Source organism: Mustelus asterias, chromosome 21, assembly GCF_964213995.1.
Source record: "Mustelus asterias chromosome 21, sMusAst1.hap1.1, whole genome shotgun sequence".
NCBI lineage: Eukaryota > Metazoa > Chordata > Chondrichthyes > Carcharhiniformes > Triakidae > Mustelus > Mustelus asterias.
The window spans coordinates 37,766,835-37,786,897 of NC_135821.1; the positions used below are offsets into that span (position 1 = coordinate 37,766,835).

The 20,063-nt window shown below is 45.1% G+C and overlaps 1 protein-coding gene across 2 annotated transcripts in view; it reads right to left on the reverse strand.

Annotated features, from left to right (window-relative positions):
* Positions 1-15,182, reverse strand: part of LOC144509230 (protein eva-1 homolog B-like) — an 87,423-nt gene extending 72,241 nt beyond the window's left edge. For both annotated transcript variants that reach the window (XM_078237783.1, XM_078237780.1), the window contains exon 1: positions 14,912-15,182. The gene's annotated coding sequence lies outside the window, so the exon portion shown is untranslated. The remainder of the gene's footprint in view (positions 1-14,911) is intronic.
* Positions 15,183-20,063: the final 4,881 nt, after the last annotated feature.

A 20,063-nucleotide genomic window follows, 5' to 3' on the forward strand; every position in this document is an offset into this window, starting at 1 on the left:
CGTAAGCAGATGCTGGCAGGGAAACTCCAACAACTAACAGAAAAAATGTTTCCTCTTGTGGGTGAGTCCAGAACTATTGGGGGCACTGGTTTAAAATTAGGGGTCACCCTTTTAGGTCAGAGATGAGGGGAATTTTTTTTTTCTCTCAGGAGGGCTGTGTGATTTGGAACTCTCTGCCTCAGAAGGTGGTGGAGGCGGGTGAGTGAATATTTTTTATGGTGGAGGTAGATAGATTCTTATTAACAAGGGTATCAGGGAAATGTGGAATGCAAAGCACAAATAGATCAGCCATGATTGTCTAGAATGGTGGAGCAGGCTCGAGGGGCCGAATGGCTGATTTCTGCTCCAATTCCATCTGTTTGTATGTAAAACACACCTATCCAATACTGAGCTATCGACACAAAGTGACAGCCAAATAATAATTCTAAAGACAGGAAAGTAGATAGAAGTGGGTCAGTTTTAAAAGGGGGTGCAGGTACAGAGACACTTTGGGTGAGTGCACAGAAATCTGTGAAGGTGGTAGCACAAGTTGACAAGACTGCTTTTTTAAAAAAAGCTTCTGGGATCCTTAGCTTTATAAACAGAATAGAGTACTAAAGCCAAGATGATAGGCTAAAATGTTTCAGAACACTGGTCAGGCCACAGCTGAAGTTGTGAGTCCAATTTGGTGCCACATCTTAGGAATGCCACCTCCCAGAGAAGGTGTAGGGGATATTTACCAGAATGGTAGCAGGGATGAGGAATTTCAGTTATGTGGAATGACTGGAGGAAGTTAAGAGGAGATTTAATAAACGAGTTCAAAATCATGAATGGTTTCGATAGGGTAAATAAGAAGATACTGTTTCCATTGGCATGACGTTCATCGAACAGAAGCATTAATACAAAATAATTAACGAAGGAGCCAGAGGGCTGATAAAGAGGAAGTTTGCACTCAGGGTTATATGATGCGCAAACTGATGACTATGTGGCTATAAATCGCAGCATGCTGTTTTCAATGTTGCATTGCAGTCAGGTGCTGAGCAACAATGCATCAATGTCTACCAGTCCACCAGCCAGATAGAAAGCAGCAAGAAATACTCCATGAGGCTCCAGCATTTCAAGACAAGGGCGGAATTTTACCTTCCTGCCTGCCACAGGAAAGGGATGGACCATGGAAAGGTCCGTTGACCTTGGGCGGGATTTTATGGTTCGGGACGAACAAATCCGTAAAATCCCACCCAAGGTGCAATTATTCCTAACTTATGGGAACCAGAAAATATAGCAGAGTGTGTTGTGGTGACCTGGAAAGCACAATCTGAAAGGGTTCATGTAGCAGCGTGGCCGGTTTAAGGGGACAATCACTTAGGGCCATGTAATTGGGCGAGACCCTATGCAGAGGCTGTGCGGGAAGCCAGCCAATCGGGAGCCAGGGGTCAGGGAGGAACCTCAGTTGGAGCCAGGGAGGAAAGTGGGTAAACGTGTGTGACAGTTCTGTCAGACTCTTACCCTCATCAGAAAGAGGAGGAAGTCAACGGTAGATTCCTGAAGGACTCTAAGATGATTGAACAAAGACACAGGGGGAGGGGGAGGGGGGGGGGGCCATGCATGTTGACCTGGGGTAGGATTTTCTGGTTTTGGGGCGAGCGTGGCTGGAAAATCCCATCCCTTGTCCCTCACCCGAGATGTAGTGATCCTCAGGTTAAGTCACCACCAGCCTGTGGTCATCTGGGACCATGGCAACTTTACCCTTTACCATTGGGCAGTACAGTTAAGAATCCATGTCACTATTGTGCCAATGAAATGTTTTGTTACCATCCCGTGAAGGAACCATAAATCAAAATAATCAAAGTTACAACAGGGCCCCAAAATGAAGAAATTAGCACAAGATTTCATTTCTTATAACTTTTACTTTAAAACAAACCAGAACCACCAAAAGTTAAACATGAATTAACAGGCAATAGATACTTCAAATAAAAGAAAGGTAAACTTTAAATAATTGATACAACAAAGATACATCTTACACAATGACATCACTCTCACACTAAAATACCACATGCAATCTTCCTCTTTCCAATTGATTCGACCTTCCGCCTCCATTCACCAGCAGGTCATTCCATCTGGCGTCCCTGGATACGGTTAGCACCGACTTGGTGCACATCTACCAACACTCTCTCATCCAGGTCACCTCAGTTCTGATGATGTAGCTTTCCAGAGTTCCTTTTCAACCAATCAACTAACAATACCTAGTTCACAATCTGGCTTTTTCTTACAAAAGCTCAGCTTTTTCAAGCGCCTGAGTTAGTCACACCACCTTTTAGGGTTAAGCCTTTTAGCTTGTTCATACATCGCTTCTCTAAAGCTTCTGGAATTCTATTTATCTCACTGCTAAACAGAAAACCAATGTTTCCATAGAGTTATGCTGGTTTCTCCTCACACAAATTCTGTGTTCCTCTTTCTGTCTCTCTTTGCATTCTATTTGAATCTGATCACCTTCACCCTCCAGCTCTCCTGCTTGTGGCCCTCCTTTGTGTTTACAGCTCTCTTTTGTGCCCGCCACCTCTAGTCTTAACTTCATTCTTATTGGTACTGCATCCAGGTCAAAGGTAATCAGGTCGCATGGACCAGCATTTTCCATTATCCAAGAAAATTGCAGTTGATGCCTTTGCAATTGATGCAATCCCTTCAAATTCCTTTTCAAATGTGCTTAGAAACAATTCAGGTCCTTGAGACATTTTGAAGAAATTACAAATTTTCCCTTCTGCCCTGCTTCTGGTTTAAAGATGGTGACGTCTGCTGAAAGGTGTTGCCATGACAGCATCATTGCTGAGAGTGGAATATCCCTTAACTAATGGAGTGCTGTGGGGAAGGAATTTTCTTCCTTTCCACTCTATCCAAACCTAAATGGAGCAGAATTAACAAGTCTGAGACCATTTAGCAGGGAATGTGTAAAATCACACAAGCCTGTTTTTACAGCCTCACTTGGCAGCTGTGTGACCAGCCACGTGTTGTCTGCATTTAGACACCACTGAATGAGAGCAGGGAGAGTTGATAACATCAGATTGTCTGCGTTCTGCTGATCACCACCGATGGAGGATCTTTGCCAAGCCTTCACAGTCCAAATCAGAGATTCCTGATAAAACACTGATGTTCCTTCACAGATTCCCATGCTTGCATTTCATGGGCTCATGCTGACATCTGCACGGTGGCACAATGGTTAGCACTGCTACCTCACAGTGCTAGGGACCCGGGTTCAATTCCCAGCTTGTGTCACTGTCTGTGCGGAGTTTGCACATTCTCCCCGTGTCTGTGTGGGTTTCCTCTGGGTGCTCCGGTTATCTCCACAGTCTGAAAGATGTGCTAGTTAGGTGCATTGGCCGTGCTAGATTCTCCCTCAGTGTACCCGAACAGGCGCCGGAGTGTGGCAACTAGGGGATTTTCACAGTAACTTCATTGCAGTGTTAATGTAAGTCTACTTGTGACACTAATAAATAAACTTTTTAAAAAATCTCGGTACTGGAATCACAACAATACCATCTAACATGCCTATGGATTCTGTCTCTGACCCCATACATCAATAGCCTCAATGGCTTCTAGCTTTATCTGTACAGGTTGCCTGTGGATAGCCCTAGGATGACCAAGCACCCTCCAGTATCTCACCCAACTAATCATTCTCCATGTGTAAACAGGACAGTGACAATCAACTGACCTTTTGGCTGCAGGAAGTGTTTCCTCATCCAATATCCAACTGCAGATTATTGGGTAGCAACTTGGAGATGATGTAATCTCTCCCTTCTTAGGCCTGGGACACTCACAGCACCTGGGTGTCCGCCCCAGTTGACGTCCTCAGGAATGTGAAGCAGCTCCTGATAAACACTGCCAAGATTGATGGGCAGGAAAGTCCCAGGGCTGCATTCAGCCTGTTCCACATAATTGCAACTGGGGATGCATCACAATACAGACACTCCCCACCCGACCTGGAAACCGAGTAATCTCCTGGGAGAAGCTTAAAATCAGATAAAATAACGAGGCCCCCTAGAGAAAGAAATTCTGATAATTTCATCTCCAACCTGTTTAGGTGATCAAATCTAGTCTAGGAGATCACTCTAACCCTGATAAATGTAATGCAGTCAGGAAGGTTCAGATCCTATGCCAGACGTTGCTGTTATTGAGCCTGCCAATTTGCCCATTAGGTGATGGAGGATTAACTGTACGAACAGTGTCAATGTTCATCCCCCACACCTTTGAAATCAGGGGAGGCAATGGCCTAGTGGTATTATCACTAGACCATTAATCCAGAAACTCAGCTAATGTTATGGGAACCTGAGTTCAAATCCCGCCACAGCAGATGGTGGAATTTGAATTGAATAAAAACAAATCTGGAATTAAGAACATGCTGATGACCATGAAACCATTGTTGATTGTTTTAAACCCCCATCTGGTTCACTAATGTCCTTTAGGGAAGGAAATCTGCTGTCCTTACCTGGTCTGGCCTACATGTGACTCCAGAGCCACGACAATGTGGTTGACTCTTAACTGCCCTCAGGCAACTAGGGATGGGCAATAAATGCTGATCAGCCAGCGACACCCATGTCCCATGAATGAATTTTTTTAAAAAGCTGTGCCTTAGCTGGTGGGTTTCCTGACTAGTGAATTCGAGATTCTAGGTTTACATCCCCCACCAAAGTTCCAGGCGGATAAATGTAGGTGGGCACTCCCAGTGCAGCACTGAGAGAGTGCTGTATTATCAGAAGTGCCACCTTTTATACCAGACATTAAACCGAGACGCCCTCTTCCATCTCAGGTGATCCCAAGCCATCATTTCAGAGAAGGTGAGGGGTATTTTGCCATTGGCCTGACCAATATTTATCCCTCCACTACATTACTAAACAGAAAACCTGGTTCTTGTCATGTTGCTATTTGTGGGATCTTACTGTGCGCAAATTGATTGCCGAGTTTCCTAGATTATAAAGTATCTTCAAAAAAATCTCAATTTCTTAAATTTAGTCAAGGTGCAGTGAAATTAAGCAAAGATAGAATACTGGGGGGGAAAAAATCAAGGCAATCAGGCAGAGTCAACAGGAGTTTGTGAAAAGGAAATCACGTTTAACCAATTTATTGAAGGAATCACATGTGCTGAGGATAAAGGGGAACCAGTGGATGTACTGTACTTAAGGCATTTAATAAGATGCCACATCAAAGGTTATTGCAGAAAATAAAAGCTCATGGTGCAGGGGGTACTGTGTTAGCATGGATAGAATATTGGCTAGCTAACAGAATCAGAGTTGGCATAAATGGGTCTTTTTCTGGTTGGCAGGATGTGATGAGTGGGGCGCCACAGGGATCAGTGCTGGACCCTCAACTGTTCGCAATTTATATCAATGGTTTGGGTGAAGGAACTGAAGGTATAATTGCTAAATCTGCTGACAACACAAAGATCGGTTAGAAAGTAAATTGTGAAGAGGATTTAAGGAGACTACAAAGAGACATAGTGTAAGTGAGTGGGCAGAAACCTGGCAAATGGAGTTAAATGTGAAATTGTCCATTTTGGCACAAGGATTAAAAAAAAATCTTATCTAAATGGTGAGAGATTACGAAGCTCTGAGGTGCCTAGACTGAGTGTCCTGGTGCATGAATCACAAAATGCAGATACAGCAAGTAATTAGGAAAGCTAATAGAATGTTATTGTTTCTTGTGAGGAGAATTGATTACAAAAGCAGGGAGGCTATGTATCAGTTGTATGGCACAGTAAGAGTTTTAACAACACCAGGTTAAAGTCCAACAGGTTTATTTGGTAGCAAATGCCATTAGCTTTCGGAGCACTGCTCCTTCATCAGATGGAGTGGAAATCTGCTCTCAAACAGGGCACAGAGACACAAAATCAAGTTACGGAATACTGATTAGAATGCGAATCTCTACAGCCAAACAGGTCTTGAAGATACAGACAATGTGAGTGGAGGGAGCATTAAGCACAGGTTAAAGAGATGTGTATTGTCTCCAGACAGGACAGCCTGTGAGATTCTGCAAGTCCAGGAGGCAAGCTATGGGGGTTACTGATAGTGTGACATAAACCCAAGATCCCGATTAAGGCCGTCCTCATGTGTGCGGAACTTGGCTATCAGTTTCTGCTCAGCGAATCTGTGCTACCGTGTGTCGTGAAGGCCGCCTTGGGGAGCGCTTACCCGAAGATCAGAGGCTGAATGCCCGTGACCGCTGAAGTGCTCCCCCACAGGAAGAGGACAGTCTCGCCTGGTGATTGTCGAGCGGTGTTCATTCATCCATTGTCATAGCGTCTGCATGGTTTCGCCAATGTACCATGCCACGGGACATCCTTTCCTGCAGCGTATCAGGTAGACAGCGTTGGCCGAGTTACAAGAGTAGGTACCGTGTACCTGGTAGATGGTGTTCTCACGTGAGATGATGGCATCCGTGTCGATGATCCGGCACGTCTTGCAGAGGTTGCTGTGGCAGGGTTGTGTGGTATCGTGGTCACTATTCTCCTGAAGGCTGGGTAGTTTGCTGCGGACAATGGTCTGTTTGAGGTTTTGCGGTTGTTTGAAGGCAAGAAGTGGGGCAAGAAGTCAGTTGTATGGGGCATTGGTGAGACCACACTTGGGAGTATTGTATTGGTCTCCTTATTTAAGAAAAGATGTAAATACGTTAGAAGCAGTTCAGAGAAGGTTTACTAGACTAACTCCAGGAATGGACATGTTGTCTTTACGAGGAAATGTTGGAGAGGTTAGGTTTGTATCCATTGGAGGTGACTGGATCAAAACCCTTAATATCCTGAGGGGTATTGACAGTGTGGAGTGGTTATTTCCTCTTATTGGAGAATCTAGATCTATGGGCCACTGTTTAAAAATAAGGGGTTGCTCATTTAAGTCGGAGATGTGGAGAATTTTTTTCTCTGAGAGTCGCGAGTCTCTGGAAGTTTCTTCCTCAAAAAGGCAGTTGGAAGCAGAGTCTTTGAATCTTTTTAAGGCAGAGCTAGATAGATTTCTGATGAACATGGGGGTGAAAGGTTATTGGGAGGAGGCAGGAATGTGGGGTTGAGGTTACAGTCAGATCAGCCATGATCTTACTGAATATTGGAACAGGCTCGAGGGGCTGAGTGGCCTCCTCACGATCCTAAATCATATATTCATATGTTCATTCATGTAAACGTAATGCCAATGCATGCCAACTCACCCACCACCATTGGCCCTTACATCCTCCATGCCAACTCAGCCGGATCGACCAAAGGCAGAACTCAGGAGCCTTGTTGCCATGAAATAAAATTAAGGTCTAAATATTTAGTACTATAGTTTCAAAACTAAAAGTCTATTCAAAATGTTTAAATCTCCTCAAGTGCTTAATCTCTTGTAACAATAATCAAACATCTATTCATCAGCCTATATCAAAGACAGCCAATCCATTTGGAACCTCTTTGAGCTATCGATTAAGCTGGGAACTTAGAACCCGGTTGTTGAGATAATTATAACTTGTGAAAATCAGCCAAGCATTCATAAGGATTTTTCATATAGGCAAATGCCAACAAACAACTATTGTAACTGAATCCTCACTGACATTGACAGCCTGTTTTCCTTTACAGGTCTAGGCATTTCAATAACTTCACATTTGAATAGTTATAATCCACCCTTCCAGAGCCTTTGCATTTACTCCTTAAATTCATGACACCCCCATTGCAGGTTTGTCCTTGTTACAGCCAGAATGGGGTCCATTTGAACTCACTTCAATGTTCAAACGGTCGTGGTGAGTTTGGGTTACAACCCACCCCTTCCACCTTCCGAAAAAAATTGGATTAATCAGAAGTAATGGGAGGACTTGTGCGTCCAAGTCTCACCTGTCATTTTTAAAGGCCTGCAGAGTTATTCCAACTCCACAAAACTCCAATCTTATCTCTCACTGGATAGCTGAGATACCAGTGTCAGTTGTGATAGATTTACTGCCTGGGGTAATCTTTAATGGGCGGCACGGTAGCACAGTGGTTAGCACTGCTGCTTCACAGCTCCAGGGACCTGAGTTCGATTCCCAGCTTGGGTCACTGTCTGTGTGGAGTTTGCGCATTCTCCTCGTGTCTGCGTGGGTTTCCTCCGGGTGCTCCGGTTTCCTCCCACAGTCCAAAGATGTGCGGGTTAGGTTGATTGGCCATGCTAAAATTGCCCCTTAGTGTCCTGGAGATGCATAGATTAGAGGGATTAGTGGGTAAAATATGTAGGGATATGGGGGTACGGCCTGGGTGGGATTGTGGTCGGTGCAGACTCGATGGGCCGAATGGCCTCTTTCTGTACTGTAGCATTTCTATGATTTCTATGAATTCCCTAATGCGTGTTTTGTTTCAAAGCAACTTGCTTCCGATTCTTGCCGAGTAAAATTCATCCAGTGTAGGCTCATGGATTTTCATTCCTATTCATTTCAATCACTGCTGGGTTGATATCGACAATGCTCAGTGCTTTACCCTAAAGACAGCTCTAACCTGGGGTCAAAGATTTAACTTTGGAAGAATAGTCAACTGTCTCAAGTTGCTTCTTCCAATCGTCCTTTAGCAGGGTCCCAGCAAAGACGTGCTGCACATGGTCAAGTAATGGTCAATCTCACGTAAAAGTCAATCCCTGACTTTTAGCCAAAATATCCAAACTCTTTGTATTCACCACCCACTTGCCACTTTCCCAGGTGCAATTCTACTCTGATAGAATCAGAGAATAGCACACCTTTAAAGAGGCAGCTGTTCAGCTCCTCATGTCTGTGCATGTCAACGTGATAAAAATACTTTGTCTCCTTTCGCACTGCTTTTGGGGGTGGGGTGAGTGGTAACAATCTCTGACCTGGTAACTCTGCAATAGCGAGGTGATGGGATAGGATGGATTTCGACACCTCAAAAGAGTGCAAAGTTTGATGCGTGTCAAAGCCAACCCCCTACTCTTTGGCTGCAAGTTTAATCTTAGAAACTCAACTTCTACACCAGTACAGGCTTTCTTTTAACTTTCCGCCATTAGCTTTGTTACAACAGAGCAGGAACCATTAGAGAAAATATGTAACAGGAATGAAAAGCAGCTTATAGTTTCTCCCCCCAACTCTATCCCCTTTCACAAACATCAACCCAGATTTTCCTGGAGATTTGCACATCTATGTTGTAGGATCCACATGAATGGACTCAAAAGACAAGATCTGAAGGCCACTAGCACTGACTGTCAATTACACGCTAGCTGTGGTACCTCTAGGTATGAGGTCCGTGAGTGCCTAGAATTGCCCGCTCAGTTGCAGTGGAGATACATTTCAATAAGCTTTCAGCTGCCCTAATGTCACAGAGTCGTGGCATAACTCCCATGTGTCATTACTGTAGGCGACTTGGTAATTTCCTGGGATTTTTCTGCAATGCCACCCCATGACAGGAACAGCAAGAGATTAAATATGTCAGTTATGCTAACTCTGGCCACTTTAAAATCAGTGGCGATCGTGATTTCCCTGAATGAAAGCTACTTTGATTGGAGTTCCAACCTGGACTGTTAAAGAGCAGCACTGATGGGATGGGCAGCATGGTGACACAGTCGTTAGCACTGCTGCCTCACAGCACCAGGGATCCGGGTTCGATTCCGGCCTTAGGTCACTGTCTGTGTGGAGTTTGCATGTTCTCCCCGTGTCTGCGTGGGTTTCCTCCGGGCGTTCCAATTGCCTCCTACAGTCCAAAGATGTGCAGGATAGGTGGATTGGCTATGCTAAATGTGTGGCATTACAGAGATAGGGCGAGTTGTGGGCCTGGGTCAAATGCTCTTTCGGAGATTCAGTGCAGACTCAAATTGTATCCTTCAGCACTGTAAGGATTCTGTGGTTCTTTGGCGAATTGGCTGCAGTGTAAACAGTTGAATTTTGTGGTAAAAAAAATAATTACAGACACACACAGCCTTTGATCCCTAAAAGACTCTTGGGAGTGACCAATTTCTGGAGTGCATGGAAACTTTACATGGATACAACTGCCAAATAACAAGCAGATAACAAAAATGAGTGAACGCAATAATTTACTGACACCAGGAGATAACAACCGAAGCACATTTTTTCTGCATTCAGTCACAGGAGATATAAAAAAGTATGGCTGAGATGATTAGTTTTTTTGACAAATTCAATTCGATGATCAGCCATGATCAAAATGAATGACGGAGCAGGCTCAAAGGGCCGAATGGTCTACTCGAGCTTCTAGTTTCTATGAAACCCAGAAACATTGAATAGGAGCAGGAGTAGGCCATTCGACCCTCGAGTCTCCACCATTCAATATAATCATGGCGGGTCCTCTATCTAAGTATCATACTCTTGCTCTCTCTCCCCATACCCCTGGATGCCTTTAGTGTCCAGAAATCTACCTCCTTAAATATATTCAGTGGCTTGGCCTCCATTGCCTTCTGTGATAGAGAATTCCACAGGTTCATCACCCTCATGTGGAGAAATTTCTCCTCATCTCAGTCCTAAATGGTTAACCCAGTATCCTGAGACTGTGACCCCCTGTCCAAGACGTCCCCACCCAGGGGAAACAACACCCCTGTATCCAGTCTGTCCGGCCCTGTCAGAATTGTATACATTTCAATTAGATCCTCTCTCGTCTTTCTAAATTCCAGTGAATACAGGCCTGTCAACACAATCTCTCCTCATACAAGAATCCTGTCATCCAATCTGGTGAACCTTCACTACACACCTTCTATGGCAAGCATATCCTTGCTTAGACATAGAGACCAAACACCATACTCCAGATGTGGTCTCACCAAGGCTCTGTACAGCTGCAGTTAGACATCCTTTCTCCTGTACTCACCCCCTCTTCCAATGACAGCCAACATATCATTTGCCTTCCTAATTGCTTGTTGCACCTGAATGCTTGCTTTCAGTGACTGGTGTACATGGACACCCAGGTCCCTTTGAACATCAACATTTAAATAATACTCTGCCATTCTGTTTCTCCATCTCAAGTGGATAACTTTACAATTTTCCACATTGTACTGCATGTGCCATGTGTTTGCCCACTCACTCAACTTGTCTAAATCACTTTGAACTCTCTTATCATCCTCACCACTCACATTCCCACCAAGTTTCATGTCATCAACAAACTTGGAAATCACATTTAGTTCCTTCATCCAAATCATTGATGTGTATTGTGAATAGCTGGGGCCCAAGCACTGATCCCTGCGGAACTCCATTAGTCAATGCCTGCCACTTCGAAAAAGACCCATTTATTCCCATCCTCTGTTCCCTGTCTGTGAATCAATTCTTAATCCATGCCAATATATTACCCCCAATCCCATATGCTCTAATTTTGCACAAGAACCTCGTATCTGGAACTTTATCAAAAGCTTTCTGAAAATCCATGTACACAACATCCACTAGTTCTCCTTTCTGCTAGTTATGTCCTCAAAAACTCCACTAGGTTTGTCAAACATGATTTCCCTTTCATAAATCCATGTTGACTTTGTCTAATCCAGTTGATATTTTCTAAGTGACCTGTTATCACATCCTTTATAATAGACATTAGTATTTTCCTTACTCCTGATAATCTGTCTGTAATTCCTTGTTTTCTCCCTCCCTCCTATTTGAAATTGTACCACCCTCCATTCTGGACTATTCCACAACCTACAGAATTTTGGAAACATGCACTATTTCCACGGCCACTTCCTTTATCACCCTGAGATGTAGGTTATCAGACTCTTGGGGATTTATCGACTTTCAGATCCATTAATTTCTCCAACACTAACCTGAAGGTTGATAAACTTTTCACATCTGGCCAGGTGATGTTGCTTTGCTCAATTTAGGATATTCTAACTAGTAAACCGAAGCCACAACTTCCTTTGCAGGTGGATGTAAATGATACCATGGCATGAATTTGAAGAAAAGCAAGGGAGATCTACTTGGTGTCTTGGTCAATAATGATCCCTCACCCTGTTTGTGGTGTGAGCTCACTGTGAGTACATTGGCTGCTGTGTTGCTAACAGTGACTACACTTCAAAAAGGTACTTCATTGGTTGCAAAGGGCTTTGGCACATTGAGGCCTGGAAAGGCACTATATAAATGCAACACTTTCTTTAACATGAAATTTCAAGGCAAGTTATCAGAAGTGAGATTGACAGCTAGGTGGCAAAACCAACCACCCAAAATTCAGGATTTTTCCTTGTCCTTTCATGGACAGCACTTGTTGCCCATCCCTAATTGCCATTGAACTGAGTGACTTGCCACACCACTGTAGAGGACAGTTAAGAGTCAACCACATTGCTGTGGGTCTGGAATCGCAGGTAGGCCAGACAAGGTAAAGATGGTGGATTTCCTTCCCTGAAAGGTATCAGTGAACTAGATGGATTTTTATGACAACTGATTCAAGATCACCGTTACTGAGACGAAGCTTTCAATTCCAGATTATTAATTGAATTTAAATCTCACGAGCTGGTGGGATTTGAACTTACGTTCCCCCCAGAGCATGAGCCTGGGCCTCTGGATTACGAGCCCAGTGACATTATCAGTGCACCACTATTTCATCTCAAATATGTATAGCTCTGCAGGGCAATGAGAAAAGGGCAAGGGAGTGAGATGAATTGCAGAACTCAATCAGTCAGATGGTCGCTTGTATGATTTATAGTTCTATGTAAGGAGGGGTGGCTCGAATATTTCATCTCCTTAGCCACAGCAACCAAAATCAAAGGCAGCTGTCACCATTGACAACAGTTCATCATCTCCTATTCTTGGAGCTCAGGAAAATGTGGGCTAAATTTCATCCGGAGGTGGGATTTTCCGTGCCCCCCGCAGTGTGCTTCACGGTAGCAGAGGCAGCACGCCATTGGCCAGTGGTGGGATCTCCTTAACCCCATGTTAACGGGGTTTCCCATTCCACATACCTCCCACTGCCGGGAAACCCATGGTTGGGGTTTCGGCGTCAGTGGGATCTTCCGATCCCACCGATGAGAAAATTCCAGCCCAGGTGTCAGTAAACTGATCGACGCCTGCCCAAAGCTCAGTCGCTGGGATTTCCTGATATTTGCTGCACGCACGAGAGCAGGAATCCCATTATTGATATTCTCAGGATTTGTCAGCACAAGTCTCAGTAACAAAGGGCCAACTCCATGGGAACCAGGAGAACGTCCATTGTCCCGGTTTAACTCAGCCAGCGAAAACAAACATCATCAGCCTCCCTGAGTAAATAGAACCAGTGAGTCAACTTCAATATTGCAATCTAACAGGTTTACACAAGGATCACTCTTCCACATTTCCATCCTGAAATGTACCACCTTTCATGATCGTGGCAATTTTAAGGAACAGTTCATAGCTGTCAAACAGCTCCTGTCCCCCTACCCAACTGCTCAGAGCACTCTTAACCCGAGAGGCTGAGCTATTCGGACAAGGTTTGATCCCTCACTTCTCCCCAGGGAACGGATCTGAATCCAGCCAATGATGGGACTGCTACAGCTAGCCTCAGTGCCCCTGTGCCAGGGGAGGGAACAAAACAGGGCCCAGCTCCTGTACCTATTTCCCATCCTGCGAGACTCCTCGGATGTCAACTAAGGACAAGTTGTGAAGTGCTATGGCATAGTGGTATTGTCACTGTAACAGTAATCCCAGAGCTAATGCTCCAGAGACAATGGGTTCAAATCTCATCACAGCAGCTGGTGGAATTTGAATCCAAATAATTAATAATCCTAAATTGAAAACTATTATTGTTGAAAGTCCATCTGGTTCACTAATGTGCTTTAGGAAAGGAAATCTGCCGTCCTTACCCAGTCTGGCGTACATGTGACTCCAGAGCCACAGCAATGAGATTGACTTTTAACTGCCCTCTGAAATGGACTACCAAGCTACTCAGTTCAAGGGGCAATTAGGGATGGGCAACAAATGCCAGCATTGCCCACATTCCCTGGAAGCATAAAATAAAAGCCTGCCAACGTCTGCTGCCTTGTCTCACATCCAAAATAATGGCAACTTCGACTTGGTAGGCAGGGCTGTTTGGCACTCTGAATCCCTGCCCAACAAGAAAGCACAGTAAGCAGTCTCACAACACCAGGTTGAAGTCCAACAGGTTTATTTGGTAGCACAAGCCTTCGGAGCACTGCTCCTTCATCAGGTGAGTGGGAGTTCTGTCCACAAATAGGGCATATACAGACACAAACTCAATTTACAAGATAATGGTTGGACCATTATACCTGCACTGTACCTGGACGCTGGCCACTCTGTACCTGCCCGCAGCGGCTCACCTGATGAAGGAGCAGCGCTTGTGCTACCAAATAAATCTGTTGGACTTTAACCTGGTGTTGTGAGACTTCTTACTGTGCCCACCCCAGTCCAACGCCGGCACCTCCATAACAAGAAAGCTGCAGACCAGAAAAGAGTGTTTGGTGAAAAGAAGGGTTGAGGGAGAGAGGTTGGGGTACGGGGAAGGAACGGCTGTCAGCCTTGTAAACTACAGATAAATCGCAGTTTCAACCTCATTCACATTCCCACAACAGATACCATCAACAGTGACAAACCTGCAGCTGGCAACAATTAGGAGGACAAAATATTTCCTTTACTTACTTCCTAGTTAAGTTATTGAAAAGTAAAGCAAATTAATTTGGTTCAAGCGTTTAAAAGCACAAAATGCTGACTGGCTTAAAACTAAAATAACATCCTGCAGTTCATTAACACAATCTAATATCACTGAGGTTATATTTAACACCGGTTGACAGGTTCCCTGACCAATGCCTAGATTCATCATTGCTGGTACACTGTCCTGTCATCCACTTGCTCCCTCTCCTCCCACTCTGTCTTTTTCCACTTTGCTACATCTCTCCACTCTCCTCCTCATCCCCTTGCTCCCTCCTCCTCATCCTCATCCTTTTGCACCTTAATTCTCTTCCCTTCCTGTCCGTTCTAGACCGAGACATTTCCAACCGATGAATCTCCCGATCCCCTCTCCTTTCTTGCCTGAAATGCTCACCTGAGCGTTCCTCGTTCTCTCGGGCTCTTTTCAAGTTGTGTCTTGCCGTAGCCACAGCTGCATTCTCAGCTTTTGTGAGGCAGCTGCCTCTGAACACTAATGGTTCTTAATGATTGCACCCGAGGCTTCCCGGTGTAGCCCCACCTTCTCCCTTTCACACGCCGGCTAATTCAGGGGGCAGCTGCTGCCCCTCGCTCAGGGTGCGATACAGGACTCTGGCCACACTGTATCTGGACGCTGGCCACTCTGTACCTGCCCACAGCGGCGAGCATCTGCTTGGTTCCACAGCCTGAAACTTTGACAATGTTGTCAGCATTCCCCCTAACCCAAGAATTGCTGGTAAATGATTAATACAAGTTAGACCATCACGTTCCACACTACAGGTTCAATGCCCTCTGTTTTCAGAAAATGACACAGCGGAATTGTGCCCAGTTTGTTGTAGGGGTTAAGGGAGAGTTGTTGTAATGGAACAACTGCATTTACTTCATTCAGCAATTACTGCAAAAATTCTCCATCACACCAATGCAGTGGAACTCCAAGTTCAATTTAATGGGAATATTTGATTTTAGGAATGGCTTTTCCAAACACTTTAAAGGTAGGAATTAAAACATCAAACACAGGTGTATTTTATACAGTGGTGCATTTTATATCCAAATGTGTTGCTTTTTTTTACATAAAGGTTATTTCTACTTTCAAGGGTTTGTAAATCCAAACCCAGTGTTACAGCAAGCAGATACTGTGCTGCCCATAAACAATAAACTTGATTTTGCAAGCTCGGTCATACGTGATCCACTAGAACCGAGGACATAGTCACATGTTCATGGGGTCAGCCTGCCTAAGGGTGCTTTCAAGGTTGAATTCTGATTGCAAGATTCAAACCTTACGGAGGAAAGAACTCGTATTTATAAGAAGCAAAAAACAGAAAATGCTGGGAAAAACTCAGCAGGTTCGGCTGTAGGGAGAGGAAACAGAGTTAATGGGCGGAATTTCACCGGCACGTCCGCCCGAGGTTTATACGATTCCGCCCAAGGCGAACGGAGAATGCCGTTCTCCGAGCCTCGCCCACCCCTGGAATTGGGACAGGCGTGCCAGTAAAATTCTGGCCAATGTTTCGAGTCCGTATGATTCTTCTTCAGAGCCGAAGAAAGGGAGAAACGTGTTTAAGTGTGTTTGGGTTTATACAGCATCGCTTAGCACCTCAGGATGTCTCACCGCACTTTACAGCTAACAAAGTACTAACTGTTCCACTATTGTAATAATGCTAGCACTGCTGCCCCTCAGCGCCAGGGACCCGGGTTCAATTCTGGCCTCGGGTGACTGTCTGTGTGGAGTTTACACATTCTCCTCATGTCTACATGGGTTTCCTCCGGGTGCTCCGGTTTCCTCCCACTGTCCAAAGATGTGCAGGTTAGGTTGACTGGCCACGCTAAATTGCTCCTCAGTGTCAGGGGGATAAGGAAGGTAAATATGTGGGGGTGACAGAGATTGTTGCAGGTGTGGGCTCAATGGGCCGAATGGCCTCCTTCTGCACTGTAGGATTCTGTGATTCTAATTTGTGCACAGCCAGCCCCCACAAACAGCAATGAGGACACACTTGCATTTATGTAGCGCCTTTAACACAGTAAAATGGCCCAAAGCACTTCATTATGATAATGACTCAATAATCTGCTTTTCGTGGTGTTGACTGATGCTAAATATTAGTTAGGCTGCTGGGAAGAATGCCCTGCTCTTTGAAATAACATGGTCAATCTTTTATGGCCAGCTGAGAAGCTTCAATTTAACACCTCAACCGAAAGATACCAGCTCTGACAGTGCAGCATTCTCTTAGTCCCACTCTCTGTCGGTCTAGATAATCTAAAGACAATGGCATAGTGATGTTGTCACTGGATGAGTAATCCAGAGACCCAGAACCAAGACCTGGGGACCCGGGTTTGAATCCCACCATGGCAGATGGTGGAATTTAAATTCAATAAAAAATCTGGAACTAAGGGCGGAATTTTACCGCCCCGGAATCGGGGCGGGCGCGGCTTGCAGAACGGAATTCTCCATTGGCCTCGGGCAAGATCTTACAAGCCTCGCCCGGGTGAGGTTGTAAAATACCAGCCTAAAAGTTGACTGATGACCACGAAACCATGTCAATTGTTGTAAAAACCCATCTGGTTCACTAATGTCCTTTAGGGAAGGAAATCTGCCATCTGCACCCGGTCGGGCCTACATGTGACTCCAGACCCACAGCAATGTGGTTGACTCTCAAATGCCCTCTGAAATGGAGGACGGTTAGGGATGGGGCAATAAATGCTGGCCCAGCCAGTGATGCCCACATCCCATCGATGGGGGGGAATTCTCCACTCCCGCCTGCCACGGGAATCATAGCGGGTGGGGAGGGCAGACCATGCAAAGGTCCATTGACCTTGGGCAGGATTCTCCGGTTTTGTGGCGAGTGCGGTCAGAGAATCCCACCCATGATTTTCTTTTAAATGGTGGGGCTGGTGATACTCATAGAATTACAAGGTTGTGATTTCAAGTCCCACTCCAGGGACTAATTGCAAAAATCAAAGATGACACTCCCATGCAGAACTGAGCGGGTGCTGCAGTGTTGGATGAGACATGAATTTAACATCCTTTCCGTCCTCTCAGTGAATATCAAGATTATACAGCACTATTTGAAGTAGAACAGGCTATCGTGGTCAATAATTATAGAATCCCTACAGCGCAGAAGGAGGTCATTTGACCCATCGAGCCTGTACTAACAACAATTCCACCCAGGCCCTAAGCCCCTAACCCCATGTATTAACCCTGTGACTCCCCCTGGCACTAAGGGGAGACTTACCATTGTCAATCCACCTATCCCTCAATCAATGTCACAAAAACTGATTATTGGTCAACACCACATTGCTGTTAGTGGGATGTTGCTGTGTGTAAATTGGCTGCTGTGTTTCCTACATTGCAACAGTGACTACACTTCAAAGTACATTGGCTGTACAAGTGCTTTGGGACTTCCAGTGGGGTGGTCAAGGATGCTATATGAATGAAAAATCTTTTTTACTGTTTCGAACCTTGTTGTGTGTGGGTCTTAGACAGTGTTGCATAGCTGTGTTGTGGGTCTGTAGTCTTTCATCTCAGCGTCCAGGTTAGAAATGCTTGCTAACACAGAGAAGATGTTTCCACCACCAATGAGAGAGTCCAAACTAGGGATCATCAATTTATAATAGTCACACATTAATCGAAGCAGGAACTCAGGCGAAACTTCTTTATGCAGAGAGTGGTGAGAAATGTGAAACTTGTTATACCACATGAGCAACTGAGGCGATTGGTATAGATTTATTTGAAGGGAAGTTAATTAAATACATGAGGTAAAAGAAGAATAGACAGTGATGCTGATAGGATGAGGGTGAGAAGAGATTTGTGGGAGAATGAACACTGGCCTGTTTCAATGCCAGAAACTCTGTGTGTAACAGTGGCACGGTGGCACAGTGGTTTGCACTGCTGCCTCACAGCACCAGGGACCCAGGTTCGATTCCCAGTTTGGGTCACTGTCTGTGCGGAGTCTGCACATTCTCCCTGTGTCTGTATGGGTTTCCTCCAGGTGCTCAGGTTACCCCCCACAGCCTGAAAGGCTATGCAACACTGTCTAAGCAGCTTCTTTAGAAAATTAACATTTAATTAGGGGAGGCAATGGCCTGGTGGTATTATCGCTAGACTATTAATCCAGAAACTCAGCTAATGTTCTGGGGACCCGGGTTCAAATCCCGCCACAACAGATGGAATTTGAATTCAATAAAAAATATCTAGAATTAGGAATCGACCGCTGACCATGAAACCGTTGTTGATTGTTGGAAACACCCATCTGGTTCACTAATGTCCCTTTAGGGAAGGAAATCTGCCGTCCTTACCCGGTCTGGCCTACATGTGACTCCAAAGCCATAGCAATGTGGTTGCCTCTCAATTGCCCTCTGAAATGGCCGAGCAAGCCACTCAGTTCAAGGGCAACTAGGGATGGGCAATAAATGCTGGTCAGCCAGCGACACCCATATGCAATCATTAATTTTCTTTGAGAGCTAAATGCATCACTCTGAGCAGTTTACCGCTGTAAAGACAATAAAGGATTTATTCCAGTGCAGCAATGAGAAAACCTCAGAACACCCCAGAGCGATTCGTAGCCAATGAAGTATTTTCAATGTAGTTACTGTTGGAAATGCAGCAGCCAATCAGTGTGCAGCAAAATCCCCAAAAGCAGCATGCCCTCCACCCTGGATGAACCTGTAACTGGGGTCGCCATTGCAGATGTCAGAGCAGCTTTCTTGAATTTCAACCCACGGAAAACAACTGGTCCGGATGGGGTACCCGGACGTGCATTCAGATCCTGCGCGAATCAGCTGATGGAGATATTCACAGACATCCTCAACCTCTCTTTACAACAATCTGAGGTCCCTATCTGCTTCAAGAAGTTGACTATCATCCCGGTACCTAAGAAAAACCAAGCAGCATGCCTTAATGACTATCGGCCGGTAGCTCTGACATCCATCATTATGAAGTGTTTCAAAAGGTTCGTCTGGCATGAATCAATTCCAGGACTACCTGGATCCACTACAGTTTGCCTACTGCCGCAACAGGTCCATAGCAGACGCCATTTCCCTGGCCCTGCACTCAGCCCTGGAATACCTAGACAACAAGGACACCTATGTCAGATTCCTATTTATTGGCTACAGCTCAGCCTTCAACACTATTATTCCCACGAAACTCATCTCCAAACTCCGTGGCCTGGGCCTCAGCACCTCCCTCTGTGACTGGATCCTGAACTTCCTAACTCACAGACCACAATCAGTAAGGATAGGCAACAACACCTCCTCCATGATCATCCTCAATACTGGTGCCCCACAAGGCTGTGTTCTCACATCCTACCATACTCCTTATACACCTATGACTTTGCGGCCAAATTCCCCTCCAATTTAATTTTCAAGTTTGCTGACGACACCACCGTACTGGGTTGGATCTCAAACAATGACGAGACAGAGTACAGGAATGAGATAGAGAATCTGGTGAACTGGTGCAGCAACAATAATCTCTCCCTCAATGTCAGCAAAACGAAGGAGATTGTCATCGACTTCAGGAAGCGTAAAGGAGAACATGCCCATGTCTACATCAATGGGAC